Source organism: Pseudorasbora parva, chromosome 5 (genome assembly GCF_024679245.1).
Source record: "Pseudorasbora parva isolate DD20220531a chromosome 5, ASM2467924v1, whole genome shotgun sequence".
Lineage (NCBI taxonomy): Eukaryota > Metazoa > Chordata > Actinopteri > Cypriniformes > Gobionidae > Pseudorasbora > Pseudorasbora parva.
This window is the reverse complement of record NC_090176.1, coordinates 3,719,794-3,743,793: the sequence shown is the minus strand read 5'-3', so window position 1 is coordinate 3,743,793 and position 24,000 is coordinate 3,719,794. Positions and strand designations below refer to the sequence as shown.

The 24,000-nt window shown below is 46.3% G+C and overlaps 11 non-coding genes across 11 annotated transcripts; all 11 read right to left on the bottom strand.

The window, feature by feature from the left end:
- Nucleotides 1–808: 808 nt before the first annotated feature.
- Nucleotides 809–881, bottom strand: trnar-ccu (transfer RNA arginine (anticodon CCU)). Its single transcript has one exon. It is a non-coding gene; the product is annotated as a tRNA-Arg (tRNA).
- A 1,419-nt stretch (nucleotides 882–2,300) lies between these two features.
- trnar-ccu (transfer RNA arginine (anticodon CCU)) lies at nucleotides 2,301–2,373 on the bottom strand. Its single transcript has one exon. It is a non-coding gene; the product is annotated as a tRNA-Arg (tRNA).
- A 2,686-nt stretch (nucleotides 2,374–5,059) lies between these two features.
- Nucleotides 5,060–5,132, bottom strand: trnar-ccu (transfer RNA arginine (anticodon CCU)). Its single transcript has one exon. It is a non-coding gene; the product is annotated as a tRNA-Arg (tRNA).
- A 2,676-nt stretch (nucleotides 5,133–7,808) lies between these two features.
- trnar-ccu (transfer RNA arginine (anticodon CCU)) lies at nucleotides 7,809–7,881 on the bottom strand. The gene has a single exon. It is a non-coding gene; the product is annotated as a tRNA-Arg (tRNA).
- A 2,923-nt stretch (nucleotides 7,882–10,804) lies between these two features.
- On the bottom strand, nucleotides 10,805–10,877 carry trnar-ccu (transfer RNA arginine (anticodon CCU)). The gene has a single exon. It is a non-coding gene; the product is annotated as a tRNA-Arg (tRNA).
- Nucleotides 10,878–12,307: 1,430 nt separating this feature from the next.
- On the bottom strand, nucleotides 12,308–12,380 carry trnar-ccu (transfer RNA arginine (anticodon CCU)). The gene has a single exon. It is a non-coding gene; the product is annotated as a tRNA-Arg (tRNA).
- Nucleotides 12,381–17,074: 4,694 nt separating this feature from the next.
- On the bottom strand, nucleotides 17,075–17,147 carry trnag-ccc (transfer RNA glycine (anticodon CCC)). Its single transcript has one exon. It is a non-coding gene; the product is annotated as a tRNA-Gly (tRNA).
- Nucleotides 17,148–18,578: 1,431 nt separating this feature from the next.
- trnar-ccu (transfer RNA arginine (anticodon CCU)) lies at nucleotides 18,579–18,651 on the bottom strand. The gene has a single exon. It is a non-coding gene; the product is annotated as a tRNA-Arg (tRNA).
- A 1,432-nt stretch (nucleotides 18,652–20,083) lies between these two features.
- trnar-ccu (transfer RNA arginine (anticodon CCU)) lies at nucleotides 20,084–20,156 on the bottom strand. Its single transcript has one exon. It is a non-coding gene; the product is annotated as a tRNA-Arg (tRNA).
- Nucleotides 20,157–21,579: 1,423 nt separating this feature from the next.
- trnar-ccu (transfer RNA arginine (anticodon CCU)) lies at nucleotides 21,580–21,652 on the bottom strand. The gene has a single exon. It is a non-coding gene; the product is annotated as a tRNA-Arg (tRNA).
- Nucleotides 21,653–23,084: 1,432 nt separating this feature from the next.
- trnar-ccu (transfer RNA arginine (anticodon CCU)) lies at nucleotides 23,085–23,157 on the bottom strand. The gene has a single exon. It is a non-coding gene; the product is annotated as a tRNA-Arg (tRNA).
- Nucleotides 23,158–24,000: the final 843 nt, after the last annotated feature.

Below are 24,000 nucleotides of genomic sequence, written 5' to 3'. Positions count from 1 at the left end.
AGTAAATCAAAAGAGAAAGTCTTAGCAGAGGATGGTTTCGATCCATCGACCTCTGGGTTATGGGCCCAGCACGCTTCCGCTGCGCCACTCTGCTCCTGGCGACACATGCGCCGTTCCCAGATGCTTTGGAAAGGACTTGTGTTTAGGCACACATCAAGTGCTCCTCTGTCATAAACGAGAACAGATGAAAACAACAAAGGGTTTTAGCATAGACCTGTGGCAGCTTTTCTTCAAGTGGGGACAGAGAATTTGCATAAGTAAAGAAGACTTAGCAGAGGATGGTTTCGATCCATCGACCTCTGGGTTATGGGCCCAGCACGCTTCCGCTGCGCCACTCTGCTGAAAACCACCCTAGACAGGACTCGAACCCACAAACATTGGCATAGGAGGCCAGTGACTTATCCATTAGGACACTGAGGCTGTAAAAAATAAGCCCTTGTATGCCCCATTTACTGCTGATTCCGTGACAACAATAGGCTTGGTATTTAATCAAGGCCAGCACACAAAGTAATCCAGATGAACAATTCATTTACCAGGCCACCGGGCCACTCTGCTCGCCATAGAAGAGCTCCAATTCACAGGTGTTTTCAATAGGACTTGCGTTTAGGCACACACAAAGTGGTCCTTAGTCACAGATGATATCTGGTGAAAATGATTATGGCTTCAGAATAGAAGTGCATTAGCTCTTCTTCAAATAGGAACAAGACACGTAAACAAGTAAAGTGGTCTTAGCAGAGGATGGTTTCGATCCATCGACCTCTGGGTTATGGGCCCAGCACGCTTCCGCTGCGCCACTCTGCTGTAAACCCACCCCAGATGGGACTCGAACCCACAATCCCTGGCTTAGGAGGCCAGTGCCTTATCCATTAGGCCACTGGGGCTGTTAAACCCCATCTCTCGTGTGCCCCATTACTTCTGCTTCAGTGACAACAAAAGGCTTGGCATTTACACATGGCCAGCACACAAAGTGATCCACTGAGCGGCTGCTTCGACAGGCCACTGGGGTATGACTCGCTTGCTCTTCTAATTCTCCATCTCATTCAGGTGGCTCAGTTAATGAGGCATTTAAACAGGTCCTACACACAAAGATTTCTCAACAAGCGACTACTACACCAGCTTTCCAGAACATTGTGCAGTATTGTTATAGTTCCAGGACCAAGAGGCTCCAGGTTTTCACAAGCGGGATGTGGAAGTTGCTCTTAATTTGGGATAAAGCATGTAAATAAGAGAAGAAGCATTAGCAGAGGATGGTTTCGATCCATCGACCTCTGGGTTATGGGCCCAGCACGCTTCCGCTGCGCCACTCTGCTTGTTATAGAAAAGCTCCCATTCACAGGTGTTTTCAAAATGACTTGCGTTTAGGCACACATGAAGTAACACATGAAGTGCCTCTGCCAGAAAAGTCATTAATGAGATCAGGTGAAAGCAACAAAGGGTTTTTAGCTTTGAGCAGAGGCAGCTTTTCTTCAGCAAGGAACAGAGCATTATATAAGTAAAAACAAAAGAGAAAGTCTTAGCAGAGGATGGTTTCGATCCATCGACCTCTGGGTTATGGGCCCAGCACGCTTCCGCTGCGCCACTCTGCTCCTGGCGACACATGCGCCGTTCCCAGATGCTTTGGAAAGGACTTGTGTTTAGGCACACATCAAGTGCTCCTCTGTCATAAACGAGAACAGATGAAAACAACAAAGGGTTTTAGCATAGACCTGTGGCAGCTTTTCTTCAAGTGGGGACAGAGAATTTGCATAAGTAAAGAAGACTTAGCAGAGGATGGTTTCGATCCATCGACCTCTGGGTTATGGGCCCAGCACGCTTCCGCTGCGCCACTCTGCTGAAAACCACCCTAGACAGGACTCGAACCCACAAACATTGGCATAGGAGGCCAGTGACTTATCCATTAGGACACTGAGGCTGTAAAAAATAAGCCCTTGTATGCCCCATTTACTGCTGATTCCGTGACAACAATAGGCTTGGTATTTAATCAAGGCCAGCACACAAAGTAATCCAGATGAACAATTCATTTACCAGGCCACCGGGCCACTCTGCTCGCCATAGAAGAGCTCCAATTCACAGGTGTTTTCAATAGGACTTGCGTTTAGGCACACACAAAGTGGTCCTCAGTCACAGATGATATCTGGTGAAAATGATTATGGCTTCAGAATAGAAGTGCATTAGCTCTTCTTCAAATAGGAACAAGACACGTAAATAAGTAAAGTGGTCTTAGCAGAGGATGGTTTCGATCCATCGACCTCTGGGTTATGGGCCCAGCACACTTCCGCTGCGCCACTCTGCTGTAAACCCACCCCAGATGGGACTCGAACCCACAATCCCTGGCTTAGGAGGCCAGTGCCTTATCCATTAGGCCACTGGGGCTGTTAAAGCCCATCTCTCGTGTGCCCCATTACTTCTGCTTCAGTGACAACAAAAGGCTTGGCATTTACACATGGCCAGCACACAAAGTGATCCACTGAGCGGCTGCTTCGACAGGCCACTGGGGCATGACTCGCTTGCTCTTCTAATTCTCCATCTCATTCAGGTGGCTCAGTTAATGAGGCATTTAAACAGGTCCTACACACAAAGATTTCTCAACAAGCGACTACTACACCAGCTTTCCAGAACATTGTGCAGTATTGTTATAGTTCCAGGACCAAGAGGCTCCAGGTTTTCACAAGCGGGATGTGGAAGTTGCTCTTAATTTGGGATAAAGCATGTAAATAAGAGAAGAAGCCTTAGCAGAGGATGGTTTCGATCCATCGACCTCTGGGTTATGGGCCCAGCACGCTTCCGCTGCGCCACTCTGCTTGTTATAGAAAAGCTCTCATTCACAGGTGTTTTCAAAATGACTTGCGTTTAGGCACACATGAAGTGCACATGAAGTAACACATGAAGTGCCTCTGCCAGAAAAGTCATTAATGAGATCAGGTGAAAGCAACAAAGGGTTTTTAGCTTTGAGCAGAGGCAGCTTTTCTTCAGCAAGGAACAGAGCATTATATAAGTAAAAAAAAAAAGAAAGTCTTAGCAGAGGATGGTTTCGATCCATCGACCTCTGGGTTATGGGCCCAGCACGCTTCCGCTGCGCCACTCTGCTCCTGTCGACACATGCGCCGTTCCCAGATGCTTTGGAAAGGACTTGTGTTTAGGCACACATCAAGTGCTTCTCTGTCATAAACGAGAACAGATGAAAACAACAAAGGGTTTTAGCATAGACCTGTGGCAGCTTTTCTTCAAGTGGGGACAGAGAATTTGTATAAGTAAAGAAGACTTAGCAGAGGATGGTTTCGATCCATCGACCTCTGAGTTATGGGCCCAGCACGCTTCCGCTGCGCCACTCTGCTGAAAACCACCCTAGACAGGACTCGAACCCACAAACATTGGCATAGGAGGCCAGTGACTTATCCATTAGGACACTGAGGCTGTAAAAAATAAGCCCTTGTATGCCCCATTTACTGCTGATTCCGTGACAACAATAGGCTTGGTATTTAATCAAGGCCAGCACACAAAGTAATCCAGATGAACAATTCATTTACCAGGCCACCGGGCCACTCTGCTCGCCATAGAAGAGCTCCAATTCACAGGTGTTTTCAATAGGACTTGCGTTTAGGCACACACAAAGTGGTCCTCAGTCACAGATGATATCTGGTGAAAATGATTATGGCTTCAGAATAGAAGTGCATTAGCTCTTCTTCAAATAGGAACAAGACACGTAAATAAGTAAAGTGGTCTTAGCAGAGGATGGTTTCGATCCATCGACCTCTGGGTTATGGGCCCAGCACGCTTCCGCTGCGCCACTCTGCTGTAAACCCACCCCAGATGGGACTCGAACCCACAATCCCTGGCTTAGGAGGCCAGTGCCTAATACATTAGGCCACTGGGGCTGCTAAAGCCCATCTCTCGTGTGCCCCATTACTTCACCTTCAGTGGCAACAAAAGGCTTGGCATTTACACATGGCCAGCACACAAAGTGATCCACTGAGCGGCTACTTCGACAGGCCACTGGGGTATGACTCGCTTGCTCTTCTAATTCTCCATCTCATTCAGGTGGCTCAGTCAATGAGGCATTTAAACAGGTCCTACACACAAAGATTTCTCAACAAGCAACTACTACACCAGCTTTCCAGAACATTGTGCAGTATTGTTATAGTTCCAGGACCAAGAGGCTCCAGGTTTTCACAAGCGGGATGTGGAAGTTGCTCTTAATTTGGGATAAAGCATGTAAATAAGAGAAGAAGCCTTAGCAGAGGATGGTTTCGATCCATCGACCTCTGGGTTATGGGCCCAGCACGCTTCCGCTGCGCCACTCTGCTTGTTATAGAAAAGCTCCCATTCACAGGTGTTTTCAAAATGACTTGCGTTTAGGCACACATGAAGTGCACATGAAGTAACACATGAAGTGCCTCTGTCAGAAAAGTCATTAATGAGATCAGGTGAAAGCAACAAAGGGTTTTTAGCTTTGAGCAGAGGCAGCTTTTCTTCAGCAAGGAACAGAGCATTATATAAGTAAAAAAAAAAAAAGAAAGTCTTAGCAGAGGATGGTTTCGATCCATCGACCTCTGGGTTATGGGCCCAGCACGCTTCCGCTGGGCCACTCTGCTGAAAACCACCCTAGACAGGACTCGAACCCACAAACATTGGCATAGGAGGCCAGTGACTTATCCATTAGGACACTGGGGCTGTCAAAAATAAGCCCTTGAATCCCCGATTTACTGCTGATTCCGTGACAACAATAGGCTTGGTATTTAATCAAGGCCAGCACACAAAGTAATCCAGATGAACAATTCATTTACCAGGCCACCGGGCCACTCTGCTCGCCATAGAAGAGCTCCAATTCACAGGTGTTTTCAATAGGACTTGCGTTTAGGCACACACAAAGTGGTCCTCAGTCACAGATGATATCTGGTGAAAATGATTATGGCTTCAGAATAGAAGTGCATTAGCTCTTCTTCAAATAGGAACAAGACACGTAAATAAGTAAAGTGGTCTTAGCAGAGGATGGTTTCGATCCATCGACCTCTGGGTTATGGGCCCAGCACGCTTCCGCTGCGCCACTCTGCTGTAAACCCACCCCAGATGGAACTCGAACCCACAATCCCTGGCTTAGGAGGCCAGTGCCTTATCCATTAGGCCACTGGGGCTGTTAAAGCCCATCTCTCGTGTGCCCCAATACTTCTGCTTCAGTGACAACAAAAGGCTTGGCATTTACACATGGCCAGCACACAAAGATATCCACTGAGCGGCTACTTCGACAGGCCACTGGGGTATGACTCGCTTGCTCTTCTAATTCTCCATCTCATTCAGGTGGCTCAGTCAATGAGGCATTTAAACAGGTCCTACACATAAAGATTTCTCAACAAGCGACTACTACACCAGCTTTCCAGAACATTGTGCAGTATTGTTATAGTTCCAGGACCAAGAGGCTCCAGGTTTTCACAAGCGGGATGTGGAAGTTGCTCTTAATTTGGGATAAAGCATGTAAATAAGAGAAGAAGCCTTAGCAGAGGATGGTTTCGATCCATCGACCTCTGGGTTATGGGCCCAGCACGCTTCCGCTGCGCCACTCTGCTTGTTATAGAAAAGCTCCCATTCACAGGTGTTTTCAAAATGACTTGCGTTTAGGCACACATGAAGTGCACATGAAGTAACACATGAAGTGCCTCTGCCAGAAAAGTCATTAATGAGATCAGGTGAAAGCAACAAAGGGTTTTTAGCTTTGAGCAGAGGCAGCTTTTCTTCAGCAAGGAACAGAGCATTATATAAGTAAAAAAAAAAAAGAAAGTCTTAGCAGAGGATGGTTTCGATCCATCAACCTCTGGGTTATGGGCCCAGCACGCTTCCGCTGCGCCACTCTGCTCCTGTCGACACATGCGCAGTTCCCAGATGCTTTGGAAAGGACTTGTGTTTAGGCACACATCAAGTGCTCCTCTGTCATAAACGAGAACAGATGAAAACAACAAAGGGTTTTAGCATAGACCTGTGGCAGCTTTTCTTCAAGTGGGGACAGAGAATTTGCATAAGTAAAGAAGACTTAGCAGAGGATGGTTTCGATCCATCGACCTCTGGGTTATGGGCCCAGCACGCTTCCGCTGCGCCACTCTGCTGAAAACCACCCTAGACAGGACTCAAACCCACAAACATTGGCATAGGAGGCCAGTGACTTATCCATTAGGACACTGAGGCTGTAAAAAATAAGCCCTTGTATGCCCCATTTACTGCTGATTCCGTGACAACAATAGGCTTGGTATTTAATCAAGGCCAGCACACAAAGTAATCCAGATGAACAATTCATTTACCAGGCCACCGGGCCACTCTGCTCGCCATAGAAGAGCTCCAATTCACAGGTGTTTTCAATAGGACTTGCGTTTAGGCACACACAAAGTGGTCCTCAGTCACAGATGATATCTGGTGAAAATGATTATGGCTTCAGAATAGAAGTGAATTAGCTCTTCTTCAAATAGGAACAAGACACGTAAATAAGTAAAGTGGTCTTAGCAGAGGATGGTTTCGATCCATCGACCTCTGGGTTATGGGACCAGCACGCTTCCGCTGCGCCACTCTGCTGTGAACCCACCCCAGACGGGACTCGAACTCACAATCCCTGGCTTAGGAGCCCAGTGCCTTATCCATTTGGCCACTGGGGCTGTTAAAGCCCATCTCTCGTGTGCCCCATTACTTCTGCTTCAGTGGCAACAAAAGGCTTGGCATTTACACATGGCCAGCACACAAAGATATCCACTGAGCGGCTACTTTGACAGGCCACTGGGGTATGACTCGCTTGCTCTTCTAATTCTCCATCTCATTCAGGTGGCTCAGTCAATGAGGCATTTAAACAGGTCCTACACACAAAGATTTCTCAACAAGCGACTACTACACCAGCTTTCCAGAACATTGTGCAGTATTGTTATAGTTCCAGGACCAAGAGGCTCCAGGTTTTCACAAGCGGGATGTGGAAGTTGCTCTTAATTTGGGATAAAGCATGTAAATAAGAGAAGAAGCCTTAGCAGAGGATGGTTTCGATCCATCGACCTCTGGGTTATGGGCCCAGCACGCTTCCGCTGCGCCACTCTGCTTGTTATAGAAAAGCTCCCATTCACAGGTGTTTTCAAAATGACTTGCGTTTAGGCACACATGAAGTAACACATGAAGTGCCTCTGCCAGAAAAGTCATTAATGAGATCAGGTGAAAGCAACAAAGGGTTTTTAGCTTTGAGCAGAGGCAGCTTTACTTCAGCAAGGAACAGAGCATTATATAAGTAAAAAAAAAAAAAGAAAGTCTTAGCAGAGGATGGTTTCGATCCATCGACCTCTGGGTTATGGGCCCAGCACGCTTCCGCTGGGCCACTCTGCTGAAAACCACCCTAGACAGGACTCGAACCCACAAACATTGGCATAGGAGGCCAGTGACTTATCCATTAGGACACTGGGGCTGTCAAAAATAAGCCCTTGAATCCCCGATTTACTGCTGATTCCGTGACAACAATAGGCTTGGTATTTAATCAAGGCCAGCACACAAAGTAATCCAGATGAACAATTCATTTACCAGGCCACCGGGCCACTCTGCTCGCCATAGAAGAGCTCCAATTCACAGGTGTTTTCAATAGGACTTGCGTTTAGGCACACACAAAGTGGTCCTCAGTCACAGATGATATCTGGTGAAAATGATTATGGCTTCAGAATAGAAGTGCATTAGCTCTTCTTCAAATAGGAACAAGACACGTAAATAAGTAAAGTGGTCTTAGCAGAGGATGGTTTCGATCCATCGACCTCTGGGTTATGGGCCCAGCACGCTTCCGCTGCGCCACTCTGCTGTAAACCCACCCCAGATGGAACTCGAACCCACAATCCCTGGCTTAGGAGGCCAGTGCCTTATCCATTAGGCCACTGGGGCTGTTAAAGCCCATCTCTCGTGTGCCCCAATACTTCTGCTTCAGTGACAACAAAAGGCTTGGCATTTACACATGGCCAGCACACAAAGATATCCACTGAGCGGCTACTTCGACAGGCCACTGGGGTATGACTCGCTTGCTCTTCTAATTCTCCATCTCATTCAGGTGGCTCAGTCAATGAGGCATTTAAACAGGTCCTACACATAAAGATTTCTCAACAAGCGACTACTACACCAGCTTTCCAGAACATTGTGCAGTATTGTTATAGTTCCAGGACCAAGAGGCTCCAGGTTTTCACAAGCGGGATGTGGAAGTTGCTCTTAATTTGGGATAAAGCATGTAAATAAGAGAAGAAGCCTTAGCAGAGGATGGTTTCGATCCATCGACCTCTGGGTTATGGGCCCAGCACGCTTCCGCTGCGCCACTCTGCTTGTTATAGAAAAGCTCCCATTCACAGGTGTTTTCAAAATGACTTGCGTTTAGGCACACATGAAGTGCACATGAAGTAACACATGAAGTGCCTCTGCCAGAAAAGTCATTAATGAGATCAGGTGAAAGCAACAAAGGGTTTTTAGCTTTGAGCAGAGGCAGCTTTTCTTCAGCAAGGAACAGAGCATTATATAAGTAAAAAAAAAAAAGAAAGTCTTAGCAGAGGATGGTTTCGATCCATCAACCTCTGGGTTATGGGCCCAGCACGCTTCCGCTGCGCCACTCTGCTCCTGTCGACACATGCGCCGTTCCCAGATGCTTTGGAAAGGACTTGTGTTTAGGCACACATCAAGTGCTCCTCTGTCATAAACGAGAACAGATGAAAACAACAAAGGGTTTTAGCATAGACCTGTGGCAGCTTTTCTTCAAGTGGGGACAGAGAATTTGCATAAGTAAAGAAGACTTAGCAGAGGATGGTTTCGATCCATCGACCTCTGGGTTATGGGCCCAGCACGCTTCCGCTGCGCCACTCTGCTGAAAACCACCCTAGACAGGACTCAAACCCACAAACATTGGCATAGGAGGCCAGTGACTTATCCATTAGGACACTGAGGCTGTAAAAAATAAGCCCTTGTATGCCCCATTTACTGCTGATTCCGTGACAACAATAGGCTTGGTATTTAATCAAGGCCAGCACACAAAGTAATCCAGATGAACAATTCATTTACCAGGCCACCGGGCCACTCTGCTCGCCATAGAAGAGCTCCAATTCACAGGTGTTTTCAATAGGACTTGCGTTTAGGCACACACAAAGTGGTCCTCAGTCACAGATGATATCTGGTGAAAATGATTATGGCTTCAGAATAGAAGTGAATTAGCTCTTCTTCAAATAGGAACAAGACACGTAAATAAGTAAAGTGGTCTTAGCAGAGGATGGTTTCGATCCATCGACCTCTGGGTTATGGGACCAGCACGCTTCCGCTGCGCCACTCTGCTGTGAACCCACCCCAGACGGGACTCGAACTCACAATCCCTGGCTTAGGAGCCCAGTGCCTTATCCATTTGGCCACTGGGGCTGTTAAAGCCCATCTCTCGTGTGCCCCATTACTTCTGCTTCAGTGGCAACAAAAGGCTTGGCATTTACACATGGCCAGCACACAAAGATATCCACTGAGCGGCTACTTCGACAGGCCACTGGGGTATGACTCGCTTGCTCTTCTAATTCTCCATCTCATTCAGGTGGCTCAGTCAATGAGGCATTTAAACAGGTCCTACACACAAAGATTTCTCAACAAGCGACTACTACACCAGCTTTCCAGAACATTGTACAGTATTGTTATAGTTCCAGGACCAAGAGGCTCCAGGTTTTCACAAGCGGGATGTGGAAGTTGCTCTTAATTTGGGATAAAGCATGTAAATAAGAGAAGAAGCCTTAGCAGAGGATGGTTTCGATCCATCGACCTCTGGGTTATGGGCCCAGCACGCTTCCGCTGCGCCACTCTGCTTGTTATAGAAAAGCTCCCATTCACAGGTGTTTTCAAAATGACTTGCGTTTAGGCACACATGAAGTAACACATGAAGTGCCTCTGCCAGAAAAGTCATTAATGAGATCAGGTGAAAGCAACAAAGGGTTTTTAGCTTTGAGCAGAGGCAGCTTTTCTTTAGCAAGGAACAGAGCATTATATAAGTAAAAAAAAAAAAAGAAAGTCTTAGCAGAGGATGGTTTCGATCCATCGACCTCTGGGTTATGGGCCCAGCACGCTTCCGCTGCGCCACTCTGCTCCTGGCGACACATGCGCCGTTCCCAGATGCTTTGGAAAGGACTTGTGTTTAGGCACACATCAAGTGCTCCTCTGTCATAAACGAGAACAGATGAAAACAACAAAGGGTTTTAGCATAGACCTGTGGCAGCTTTTCTTCAAGTGGGGACAGAGAATTTGCATAAGTAAAGAAGACTTAGCAGAGGATGGTTTCGATCCATCGACCTCTGGGTTATGGGCCCAGCACGCTTCCGCTGCGCCACTCTGCTGAAAACCACCCTAGACAGGACTCGAACCCACAAACATTGGCATAGGAGGCCAGTGACTTATCCATTAGGACACTGAGGCTGTAAAAAATAAGCCCTTGTATGCCCCATTTACTGCTGATTCCATGACAACAATAGGCTTGGTATTTAATCAAGGCCAGCACACAAAGTAATCCAGATGAACAATTCATTTACCAGGCCACCGGGCCACTGTGCTCGCCATAGAAGAGCTCCAATTCACAGGTGTTTTCAATAGGACTTGCGTTTAGGCACACACAAAGTGGTCCTCAGTCACAGATGATATCTGGTAAAAATGATTATGGCTTCAGAATAGAAGTGCATTAGCTCTTCTTCAAATAGGAACAAGACACGTAAATAAGTAAAGTGGTCTTAGCAGAGGATGGTTTCGATCCATCGACCTCTGGGTTATGGGCCCAGCACGCTTCCGCTGCGCCACTCTGCTCTAAACCCACCCCAGATGGGACTCGAACCCACAATCCCTGGCTTAGGAGGCCAGTGCCTTATCCATTAGGCCACTGGGGCTGTTAAAGCCCATCTCTCGTGTGCCCCATTACTTCTGCTTCAGTGACAACAAAAGGCTTGGCATTTACACATGGCCAGCACACAAAGTGATCCACTGAGCGGCTGCTTCGACAGGCCACTGGGGTATGACTCGCTTGCTCTTCTAATTCTCCATCTCATTCAGGTGGCTCAGTTAATGAGGCATTTAAACAGGTCCTACACACAAAGATTTCTCAACAAGCGACTACTACACCAGCTTTCCAGAACATTGTGCAGTATTGTTATAGTTCCAGGACCAAGAGGCTCCAGGTTTTCACAAGCGGGATGTGGAAGTTGCTCTTAATTTGGGATAAAGCATGTAAATAAGAGAAGAAGCCTTAGCAGAGGATGGTTTCGATCCATCGACCTCTGGGTTATGGGCCCAGCACGCTTCCGCTGCGCCACTCTGCTTGTTATAGAAAAGCTCCCATTCACAGGTGTTTTCAAAATGACTTGCGTTTAGGCACACATGAAGTGCACATGAAGTAACACATGAAGTGCCTCTGCCAGAAAAGTCATTAATGAGATCAGGTGAAAGCAACAAAGGGTTTTTAGCTTTGAGCAGAGGCAGCTTTTCTTCAGCAAGGAACAGAGCATTATATAAGTAAAAAAAAAAAAGAAAGTCTTAGCAGAGGATGGTTTCGATCCATCGACCTCTGGGTTATGGGCCCAGCACGCTTCCGCTGCGCCACTCTGCTCCTGGCGACACATGCGCCGTTCCCAGATGCTTTGGAAAGGACTTGTGTTTAGGCACACATCAAGTGCTCCTCTGTCATAAACGAGAACAGATGAAAACAACAAAGGGTTTTAGCATAGACCTGTGGCAGCTTTTCTTCAAGTGGGGACGGAGAATTTGCATAAGTAAAGAAGACTTAGCAGAGGATGGTTTCGATCCATCGACCTCTGGGTTATGGGCCCAGCACGCTTCCGCTGCGCCACTCTGCTGAAAACCACCCTAGACAGGACTCGAACCCACAAACATTGCCATAGGAGGCCAGTGACTTATCCATTAGGACACTGAGGCTGTAAAAAATAAGCCCTTGTATGCCCCATTTACTGCTGATTCCGTGACAACAATAGGCTTGGTATTTAATCAAGGCCAGCACACAAAGTAATCCAGATGAACAATTCATTTACCAGGCCACCGGGCCACTCTGCTCGCCATAGAAGAGCTCCAATTCACAGGTGTTTTCAATAGGACTTGCGTTTAGGCACACACAAAGTGGTCCTCAGTCACAGATGATATCTGGTGAAAATGATTATGGCTTCAGAATAGAAGTGCATTAGCTCTTCTTCAAATAGGAACAAGACACGTAAATAAGTAAAGTGGTCTTAGCAGAGGATGGTTTCGATCCATCGACCTCTGGGTTATGGGCCCAGCACGCTTCCGCTGCGCCACTCTGCTGTAAACCCACCCCAGACGGGACTCGAACCCACAATCCCTGGCTTAGGAGGCCAGTGCCTTATCCATTAGGCCACTGGGGCTGTTAAAGCCCAACTCTCGTGTGCCCCATTACTTCTGCTTCAATGACAACAAAAGGCTTGGCATTTACACATGGCCAGCACACAAAGTGATCCACTGAGCGGCTGCTTCGACAGGCCACTGGGGTATTAATCCTGGACCTGGCCTGTAGACCCGTTCGCAATTTGGTGTTGGGGGAATTTCTCATTTGAATTAATTTAGTGGGTCCCTAGACATGAAAAATCACAGAGGTGCTCGTCCGCCATAGTGCCACGAATGACGTAGTGGTCAAATCAAATATGGCCGCCATCGGATGATGATGAAAATCCAACATATTTGTTTCTGAATGTTTATACACATGTAATACCTCTATTTTGACTAATTATGGTATGTGGAATTCATTTCTGCTATTGATATGACCATATTGGGTGATTTTGACCTTAAAGGGGGGGTGAAACACTCAGTTTCAGTCAATCTCATGTCAATCTTGAGTACCTATAGAGTAGTATTGCATCCTTCATATCTCCGAAAAGTCTTTAGTTTTATTATATTTATAAAAGAAATATGGGCTGTACCGAGTCTTTCTGGAAAAAAACGAGCGCCTGGAGGCGTATCGTGTGGGCGGAGCTAAAGAATGACGAGTGCGGACAAAGTGGTGACGTCCTCAAGCGTTGAGAAACCCATGGCTATCAATCTCAGCTAATAGATATGATCCAGAATCAGATTCGGAGGCTGAAATAAATTGAACAGGAGAAACATTAACAGCAGGATATGTGTGTGTTTCCTCGCAGTTTGATTCGGTTTATGGACTATTGTAAGGGGCTAAACCTTAGCAGTAGCAAGCAAAACGGTTTTGCACATCATACTAGTGTAACGTTATACATAGAACAGCAATGGAGTCCGTTAGCGCATTTGAATGACGAAGCACGCGATCGTGTCGTTTACTGATGTTTACTCAGGCGACGAGCCAACAGCACAGACATCTGAAGCAGTTTTACTCACCGGCTGCTTCCAAAGCAGGACCGAACCTTTATCGCTGGGACCGCTCCGTCAGAAACACACTTCTTTGGTATGATTTGGTGAAGTCCTGACAGCAGTGACTGTAGAGATCCACTTTGCGACGCAGTGTTTGGAGTGTTTATGGGCGTGCATTTCCTCTCTCGCTCTAGTCATGCACGCGCGCGCTCACCCTACCGGGAGAAGAGCCCGTACGGCCCATACAAGGACCTTCTGCTCTGTCGACGTCAAGCCGAGCCATACTTGAAAAAAACTCTCCAAAACTTGTGAGAAACCGGAAGGAGTATTTTTGACACAGAAATACTCCATCAAACGTCCAACATTAGTTTTGAAACTTTGTCTATGTTTAGGATGGGAATCCAAGTCTTTAACAGTGGAAAGCTCAGTATGCAGGAAACAGCATCCCCCCCCCCTTAAAATGGCATGGTCATAGTCATTTTCCTATTCTGAAGAATCTCAAAAGACATGTACATGCGAACTAACTAAATTTATAGTCTGCCCTTATACTGTGTATTGTGTATACAATACTAGACAGAGTTCACAAAAAATAAGAGGACAAGATTTAACTTTTCTTGTATTTTACCAGGAGTATCAAAAGATACTTCTCACTTCATCTCACTATTGAGCATCACACCAATTGATCAACAGTGAGCATGCTATCATCTTGATGCGTCACTGTCAAAGACAGTGATTAAAGGACATATTCTGACTGGAGATGACTGTATGAGCAACGTGGGGACTAAACATGCTGCTATGGCTTCTGACCCAGTGCAATACTTAGCCAACTTTGAAGAGGCAGACACCTTGACAGAGCAAGATGCAGCTAAGACATTTGATGATTTCAGGATAGAAATCTACACCAGTGGAAGTACTGGAATTGATGCTCTCCCTTCCACAAGTAGTGGGATCAGAGGCCACATCCAACGAGGGGCTTTTCTGGTTCATACGACATGCCACTTGCTTGCAACTTTGGCACACCCCTGCCATCAAAATGTCTGAAGCCCATACCACCAAGTCTGCTCACATTGTAAGTGTGCAGGCAAGTGTGACAATCGCTGATGTGGCTGTTGTGCTGCTGAAGTTTCATGCACCATATTCTGCCATGGAAAAATCATCCTGTAAAAACCCATCCCACTAACATGCATGAACACATACAGTACACTTTGAGAGAAATCAGACTATATGGTGCACTTTTAGTTAATTTGATATGATGTCATTTGTATCAGTTTTATTGCTTCTTTAGCTTAGAAATCTAGACACACCCTAGTGGCAGCAAAGCTAATTTGCAGCCAGGGTAGTCTAGCAACTCTTCGTTGAATTGTGAGCTGTAAAAAACAAACTCTGGTCAGGCCAATCACATTGTGTAAAGAGTCGGTGGGCGGGCTTAATATAATGACAGCAGAGTTGCGGAGGTTCCGCGTGCTACTTGTAAACAAAGAAGCTGTCAAACAGCGGTCTTTCAAATTGGCTTTGGCCGCGACTCTGGAAGACTCAGAGTTAAGCTTTTCTTTGAGAAAAGAACGGTACTGATGTGTTCGGAGTTTTGCCGACCGGATACAGCGAAAGTTTAACCTATCAACTAGTTCCACTTCACCTTCGTTGCTCTGGTTGGTTGTAGCTCTATCCTATCGCGTGCAGAGTGAATTTGAAAGACAACCGTTTATCCCGCCTCTCAGATTGAGCACTGCCAATGGGAAGTTCCCAGGCCCAACATCTTGTCAGGCTATTGCTACATAGTTTTATTTGCACCCAATTGTTTTATTTTATATCATTGTACTAACACCCAATTAAACTAAAACTTCAAAGGGGATGTTTATAATTGTTACATTTCGTCTCTTCATGTCTTGTTATAATTAAAACAAATCATTGAGGGAAACAATAATAAGTGACTATAAAGAAAAATATTTTTTTATAAAAAAAATATGTTGACCTTGATATTTCAATGACAAGATGATCCTTAATGTTAAAAAAAATATTAGCAATGAATGTTAAATGTCAGATTTAGTAGAATTAAACTTTGCATCTGGCTTTTATTCCTAATAATGGCCAAGTTATGGCCAAAGTCTTCTGAATAGGACAATTACCTTGACCATGCCTGATAAAGGTCAAAATTCACCCATTATGGTCATAACAATATCAGAAATTAATTCCACATACAATAGTAAGTCTAAATGGAGGTATTACAACTGTATAAACATTCAGAAACATAGAAGTTGGATTTTCATCATCATCCGATGGCGGCCATATTTGATTTGACCACTACGTCATTCGTGGCACTATGGCGGACGAGCACCTCTGTGATTTTTCATGCCTATGGACCCACTAACTCAGTTCAAATGAGAAATTCCCCCAACACCAAATTGCGAACGGGCCTACAGGACAGGTACTGGATTATATGACTCGCTTGCTCTTCTAATTCTCCATCTCATTCAGGTGGCTCAGTTAATGAGGCATTTAAACAGGTCCTACACACAAAGATTTCTCAACAAGCGACTACTACACCAGCTTTCCAGAACATTGTGCAGTATTGTTATAGTTCCAGGACCAAGAGGCTCCAGGTTTTCCCAAGCGGTATGTGGAAGTTGCTTTTAATTTGGGATAAAGCATGTAAATAAGAGAAGAAGCCTTAGCAGAGGATGGTTTCGATCCATCGACCTCTGGGTTATTGGCCCAGCACGCTTCCGCTGCGCCACTCTGCTTGTTATAAAAAAGCTCCCATTCACAGGTGTTTTCAAAATGACTTGCGTTTAGGCACACATGAAGTGCACATGAAGTAACACATGAAGTGCCTCTGCCAGAAAAGTCATTAATGAGATCAGGTGAAAGCAACAAAGGGTTTTTAGCTTTGAGCAGAGGCAGCTTTTCTTCAGCAAGGAACAGAGCATTATATAAGTAAAAAAAAAAAAGAAAGTCTTAGCAGAGGATGGTTTCGATCCATCGACCTCTGGGTTATGGGCCCAGCACTCTTCCGCTGCGCCACTCTGCTCCTGGCGACACATGTGCCGTTCCCAGATGCTTTGGAAAGGACTTGTGTTTAGGCACACATCAAGTGCTCCTCTGTCATAAACGAGAACAGATGAAAACAACAAAGGGTTTTAGCATAGACCTGTGGCAGCTTTTCTTCAAGTGGGGACAGAGAATTTGCATAAGTAAAGAAGACTTAGCAGAGGATGGTTTCGATCCATCGACCTCTGGGTTATGGGCCCAGCACGCTTCCGCTGCGCCACTCTGCTGAAAACCACCCTAGACAGGACTCGAACCCACAAACATTGGCATAGGAGGCCAGTGACTTATCCATTAGGACACTGAGGCTGTAAAAAATAAGCCCTTGTATGCCCTATTTACTGCTGATTCCGTGACAACAATAGGCTTGGTATTTAATCAAGGCCAGCACACAAAGTAATCCAGATGAACAATTCATTTACCAGGCCACCGGGCCACTCTGCTCGCCATAGAAGAGCTCCAATTCACAGGTGTTTTCAATAGGACTTGCGTTTAGGCACACACAAAGTGGTCCTCAGTCACAGATGATATCTGGTGAAAATGATTATGGCTTCAGAATAGAAGTGCATTAGCTCTTCTTCAAATAGGAACAAGACACGTAAATAAGTAAAGTGGTCTTAGCAGAGGATGGTTTCGATCCATCGACCTCTGGGTTATGGGCCCAGCACGCTTCCGCTGCGCCACTCTGCTGTAAACCCACCCCAGACGAGACTCGAACCCACAATCCCTGGCTTGGGAGGCCAGTGCCTTATCCATTAGGCCACTGGGGCTGTTAAAGCCCATCTCTCGTGTGCCCCATTACTTCTGCTTCAGTGACAACAAAAGGCTTGGCATTTACACATGGCCAGCACACAAAGATATCCACTGAGCGGCTACTTCGACAGGCCACTGGGGTATGACTCGCTTGCTCTTCTAATTCTCCATCTCATTCAGGTGGCTCAGTCAATGAGGCATTTAAACAGGTCCTACACACAAAGATTTCTCAACAAGCGACTACTACACCAGCTTTCCAGAACATTGTACAGTATTGTTATAGTTCCAGGACCAAGAGGCTCCAGGTTTTCACAAGCGGGATGTGGAAGTTGCTCTTAATTTGGGATAAAGCATGTAAATAAGAGAAGAAGCCTTAGCAGAGGATGGTTTCGATCCATCGACCTCTGGGTTATGGGCCCAGCACGCTTCCGCTGCGCCACTCTGCTTGTTATAGAAAAGCTCCCATTCACAGGTGTTTTCAAAATGACTTGCGTTTAGGCACACATGAAGTGCACATGAAGTAACACATGAAGTGCCTCTGCCAGAAAAGTAATTAATGAGATCAGGTGAAAGCAACAAAGGGTTTTTAGCTTTGAGCAGAGGCAGCTTTTCTTCAGCAAGGAACAGAGCATTATATAAGTAAAAAAAAAAAAAGAAAGTCTTAGCAGAGGATGGTTTCGATCCATCGACCTCTGGGTTATGGGCCCAGCACGCTTCCGCTGCGCCACTCTGCTCCTGGCGACATATGCGCCGTTCCCAGATGCTTTGGAAAGGACTTGTGTTTAGGCACACATCAAGTGCTCCTCTGTCATAAACGAGAACAGATGAAAACAACAAAGGGTTTTAGCATAGACCTGTGGCAGCTTTTCTTCAAGTGGGGACAGAGAATTTGCATAAGTAAAGAAGACTTAGCAGAGGATGGTTTCGATCCATCGACCTCTGGGTTATGGGCCCAGCACGCTTCCGCTGCGCCACTCTGCTGAAAACCACCCTAGACAGGACTCGAACCCACAAACATTGGCATAGGAGGCCAGTGACTTATCCATTAGGACACTGGGGCTGTCAAAAATAAGCCCTTGTATGCCCCATTTACTGCTGATTCCGTGACAACAATAGGCTTGGTATTTAATCAAGGCCAGCACACAAAGTAATCCAGATGAACAATTCATTTACCAGGCCACCGGGCCACTCTGCTCGCCATAGAAGAGCTCCAATTCACAGGTGTTTTCAATAGGACTTGCGTTTAGGCACACACAAAGTGGTCCTCAGTCACAGATGATATCTGGTGAAAATGATTATGGCTTCAGAATAGAAGTGCATTAGCTCTTCTTCAAATAGGAACAAGACACGTAAATAAGTAAAGTGGTCTTAGCAGAGGATGGTTTCGATCCATCGACCTCTGGGTTATGGGCCCAGCACGCTTCCGCTGCGCCACTCTGCTGTAAACCCACCCCAGATGGGACTCGAACCCACAATCCCTGGCTTAGGAGGCCAGTGCCTTATCCATTAGGCCACTGGGGCTGTTAAAGCCCATCTCTCGTGTGCCCCATTACTTCTGCTTCAGTGACAACAAAAGGCTTGGCATTTACACATGGCCAGCACACAAAGTGATCCACTGAGCGGCTGCTTCGACAGGCCACTGGGGTATGACTCGCTTGCTCTTCTAATTCTCCATCTCATTCAGGTGGCTCAGTTAAAGAGGCATTTAAACAGGTCCTACACACAAAGATTTCTCAACAAGCGACTACTACACCAGCTTTCCAGAACATTGTGCAGTATTGTTATAGTTCCAGGACCAAGAGGCTCCAGGTTTTCACAAGCGGGATGTGGAAGTTGCTCTTAATTTGGGCTAAAGCATGTAAATAAGAGTAGAAGCCTTAGCAGAGGATGGTTTCGATCCATCGACCTCTGGGTTATGGGCCCAGCACGCTTCCGCTGCGCCACTCTGCTTGTTATAGAAAAGCTCCCATTCACAGGTGTTTTCAAAATGACTTGCGTTTAGGCACATATGAAGTGCACATGAAGTAACACATGAAGTGCCTCTGCCAGAAAAGTCATTAATGAGATCAGGTGAAAGCAACAAAGGGTTTTTAGCTTTGAGCAGAGGCAGCTTTTCTTCAGCAAGGAACAGAGCATTATATAAGTAAAAAAAAAAAAAAGAAAGTCTTAGCAGAGGATGGTTTTGATCCATCGACCTCTGGGTTATGGGCCCAGCACGCTTCCGCTGCGCCACTCTGCTCCTGGCGACACATTCGCCGTTCCCAGATGCTTTGGAAAGGACTTGTGTTTAGGCACACATCAAGTGCTCCTCTGTCATAAACGAGAACAGATGAAAACAACAAAGGGTTTTAGCATAGACCTGTGGCAGCTTTTCTTCAAGTGGGGACAGAGAATTTGCATAAGTAAAGAAGACTTAGCAGAGGATGGTTTCGATCCATCGACCTCTGGGTTATGGGCCCAGCACGCTTCCGCTGCGCCACTCTGCTGAAAACCACCCTAGACAGGACTCGAACCCACAAACATTGGCATAGGAGGCCAATGACTTATCCATTAGGACACTGGGGCTGTCAAAAATAAGCCCTTGTATGCCCCATTTACTGCTGATTCCGTGACAACAATAGGCTTGGTATTTAATCAAGGCCAGCACACAAAGTAATCCAGATGAACAATTCATTTACCAGGCCACCGGGCCACTCTGCTCGCCATAGAAGAGCTCCAATTCACAGGTGTTTTCAATAGGACTTGCGTTTAGGCACACACAAAGTGGTCCTCAGTCACAGATGATATCTGGTGAAAATGATTATGGCTTCAGAATAGAAGTGCATTAGCTCTTCTTCAAATAGGAACAAGACACGTAAATAAGTAAAGTGGTCTTAGCAGAGGATGGTTTCGATCCATCGACCTCTGGGTTATGGGCCCAGCACGCTTCCGCTGCGCCACTCTGCTGTAAACCCACCCCAGATGGGACTCGAACCCACAATCCCTGGCTTAGGAGGCCAGTGCCTTATCCATTAGGCCACTGGGGCTGTTAAAGCCCATCTCTCGTGTGCCCCATTACTTCTGCTTCAGTGGCAACAAAAGGCTTGGCATTTACACATGGCCAGCACACAAAGATATCCACTGAGCGGCTACTTCGACAGGCCACTGGGGTATGACTCGCTTGCTCTTCTAATTCTCCATCTCATTCAGGTGGCTCAGTCAATGAGGCATTTAAACAGGTCCTACACACAAAGATTTCTCAACAAGCGACTACTACACCAGCTTTCCAGAACATTGTGCAGTATTGTTATAGTTCCAGGACCAAGAGGCTCCAGGTTTTCACAAGCGGGATGTGGAAGTTGCTCTTAATTCGGGATAAAGCATGTAAATAAGAGAAGAAGCCTTAGCAGAGGATGGTTTAGATCCATCGACCTCTGGGTTATGGGCCCAGCACGCTTCCGCTGCGCCACTCTGCTTGTTATAGAAAAGCTCCCATTCACAGGTGTTTTCAAAATGACTTGCGTTTAGGCACACATGAAGTAACACATGAAGTGCCTCTGCCAGAAAAGTCATTAATGAGATCAGGTGAAAGCAACAAAGGGTTTTTAGCTTTGAGCAGAGGCAGCTTTTCTTCAGCAAGGAACAGAGCATTATATAAGTAAAAAAAAAAAAAAAAGAAAGTCTTAGCAGAGGATGGTTTCGATCCATCGACCTCTGGGTTATGGGCCCAGCACGCTTCCGCTGCGCCACTCTGCTCCTGGCGACACATGCGCCGTTCCCAGATGCTTTGGAAAGGACTTGTGTTTAGGCACACATCAAGTGCTCCTCTGTCATAAACGAGAACAGATGAAAACAACAAAGGGTTTTAGCATAGACCTGTGGCAGCTTTTCTTCAAGTGGGGACAGAGAATTTGCATAAGTAAAGAAGACTTAGCAGAGGACGGTTTCGATCCATCGACCTCTGGGTTATGGGCCCAGCACGCTTCCGCTGCGCCACTCTGCAGAAAACCACCCTAGACAGGACTCGAACCCACAAACATTGGCATAGGAGGCCAGTGACTTATCCATTAGGACACTGGGGCTGTCAAAAATAAGCCCTTGTATGCCCCATTTACTGCTGATTCCGTGACAACAATAGGCTTGGTATTTAATCAAGGCCAGCACACAAAGTAATCCAGATGAACAATTCATTTACCAGGCCACCGGGCCACTCTGCTCGCCATAGAAGAGCTCCAATTCACAGGTGTTTTCAATAGGACTTGCGTTTAGGCACACACAAAGTGGTCCTCAGTCACAGATGATATCTGGTGAAAATGATTATGGCTTCAGAATAGAAGTGCATTAGCTCTTCTTCAAATAGGAACAAGACACGTAAATAAGTAAAGTGGTCTTAGCAGAGGATGGTTTCGATCCATCGACCTCTGGGTTATGGGCCCAGCACGCTTCCGCTGCGCCACTCTGCTGTAAACCCACCCCAGATGGGACTCGAACCCACAATCCCTGGCTTAGGAGGCCAGTGCCTTATCCATTAGGCCACTGGGGCTGTTAAAGCCCATCTCTCGTGTGCCCCATTACTTCTGCTTCAGTGACAACAAAAGGCTTGGCATTTACACATGGCCAGCACACAAAGTGATCCACTGAGCGGCTGCTTCGACAGGCCACTGGGGTATGACTCGCTTGCTCTTCTAATTCTCCATCTCATTCAGGTGGCTCAGTTAAAGAGGCATTTAAACAGGTCCTACACACAAAGATTTCTCAACAAGCGACTACTACACCAGCTTTCCAGAACATTGTGCAGTATTGTTATAGTTCCAGGACCAAGAGGCTCCAGGTTTTCACAAGCGGGATGTGGAAGTTGCTCTTAATTTGGGATAAAGCATGTAAATAAGAGTAGAAGCCTTAGCAGAGGATGGTTTCGATCCATCGACCTCTGGGTTATGGGCCCAGCACGCTTCCGCTGCGCCACTCTGCTTGTTATAGAAAAGCTCCCATTCACAGGTGTTTTCAAAATGACTTGCGTTTAGGCACATATGAAGTGCACATGAAGTAACACATGAAGTGCCTCTGCCAGAAAAGTCATTAATGAGATCAGGTGAAAGCAACAAAGGGTTTTTAGCTTTGAGCAGAGGCAGCTTTTCTTCAGCAAGGAACAGAGCATTATATAAGTAAAAAAAAAAAAAAGAAAGTCTTAGCAGAGGATGGTTTCGATCCATCGACCTCTGGGTTATGGGCCCAGCACGCTTCCGCTGCGCCACTCTGCTCCTGGCGACACATGCGCCATTCCCAGATGCTTTGGAAAGGACTTGTGTTTAGGCACACATCAAGTGCTCCTCTGTCATAAACGAGAACAGATGAAAACAGCAAAGGGTTTTAGCATAGACCTGTGGCAGCTTTTCTTCAAGTGGGGACAGAGAATTTGCATAAGTAAAGAAGACTTAGCAGAGGATGGTTTCGATCCATCGACCTCTGGGTTATGGGCCCAGCACGCTTCCGCTGCGCCACTCTGCTGAAAACCACCCTAGACAGGACTCGAACCCACAAACATTGGCATAGGAGGCCAGTGACTTATCCATTAGGACACTGAGGCTGTAAAAAATAAGCCCTTGTATGCCCCATTTACTGCTGATTCCGTGACAACAATAGGCTTGGTATTTAATCAAGGCCAGCACACAAAGTAATCCAGATGAACAATTCATTTACCAGGCCACCGGGCCACTCTGCTCGCCATAGAAGAGCTCCAATTCACAGGTGTTTTCAATAGGACTTGCGTTTAGGCACACACAAAGTGGTCCTCAGTCACAGATGATATCTGGTGAAAATGATTATGGCTTCAGAATAGAAGTGCATTAGCTCTTCTTCAAATAGGAACAAGACACGTAAATAAGTAAAGTGGTCTTAGCAGAGGATGGTTTCGATCCATCGACCTCTGGGTTATGGGCCCAGCACGCTTCCGCTGCGCCACTCTGCTGTAAACCCACCCCAGATGGGACTCGAACCCACAATCCCTGGCTTAGGAGGCCAGTGCCTTATCCATTAGGCCACTGGGGCTGTTAAAGCCCATCTCTCGTGTGCCCCATTACTTCTGCTTCAGTGGCAACAAAAGGCTTGGCATTTACACATGGCCAGCACACAAAGATATCCACTGAGCGGCTACTTCGACAGGCCACTGGGGTATGACTCGCTTGCTCTTCTAATTCTCCATCTCATTCAGGTGGCTCAGTTAATGAGGCATTTAAACAGGTCCTACACACAAAGATTTCTCAACAAGCGACTACTACACCAGCTTTCCAGAACATTGTGCAGTATTGTTATAGTTCCAGGACCAAGAGGCTCCAGGTTTTCACAAGCGGGATGTGGAAGTTGCTCTTAATTTGGGATAAAGCATGTAAATAAGAGAAGAAGCCTTAGCAGAGGATGGTTTCAATCCATCGACCTCTGGGTTATGGGCCCAGCACGCTTCCGCTGCGCCACTCTGCTTGTTATAGAAAAGCTCCCATTCACAGGTGTTTTCAAAATGACTTGCGTTTAGGCACACATGAAGTAACACATGAAGTGCCTCTGCCAGAAAAGTCATTAATGAGATCAGGTGAAAGCAACAAAGGGTTTTTAGCTTTGAGCAGAGGCAGCTTTTCTTCAGCAAGGAACAGAGCATTATATAAGTAAAAAAAAAAAAAAGAAAGTCTTAGCAGAGGATGGTTTCGATCCATCGACCTCTGGGTTATGGGCCCAGCACGCTTCCGCTGCGCCACTCTGCTCCTGGCGACACATGCGCCGTTCCCAGATGCTTTGGAAAGGACTTGTGTTTAGGCACACATCAAGTGCTCCTCTGTCATAAACGAGAACAGATGAAAACAACAAAGGGTTTTAGCATAGACCTGTGGCAGCTTTTCT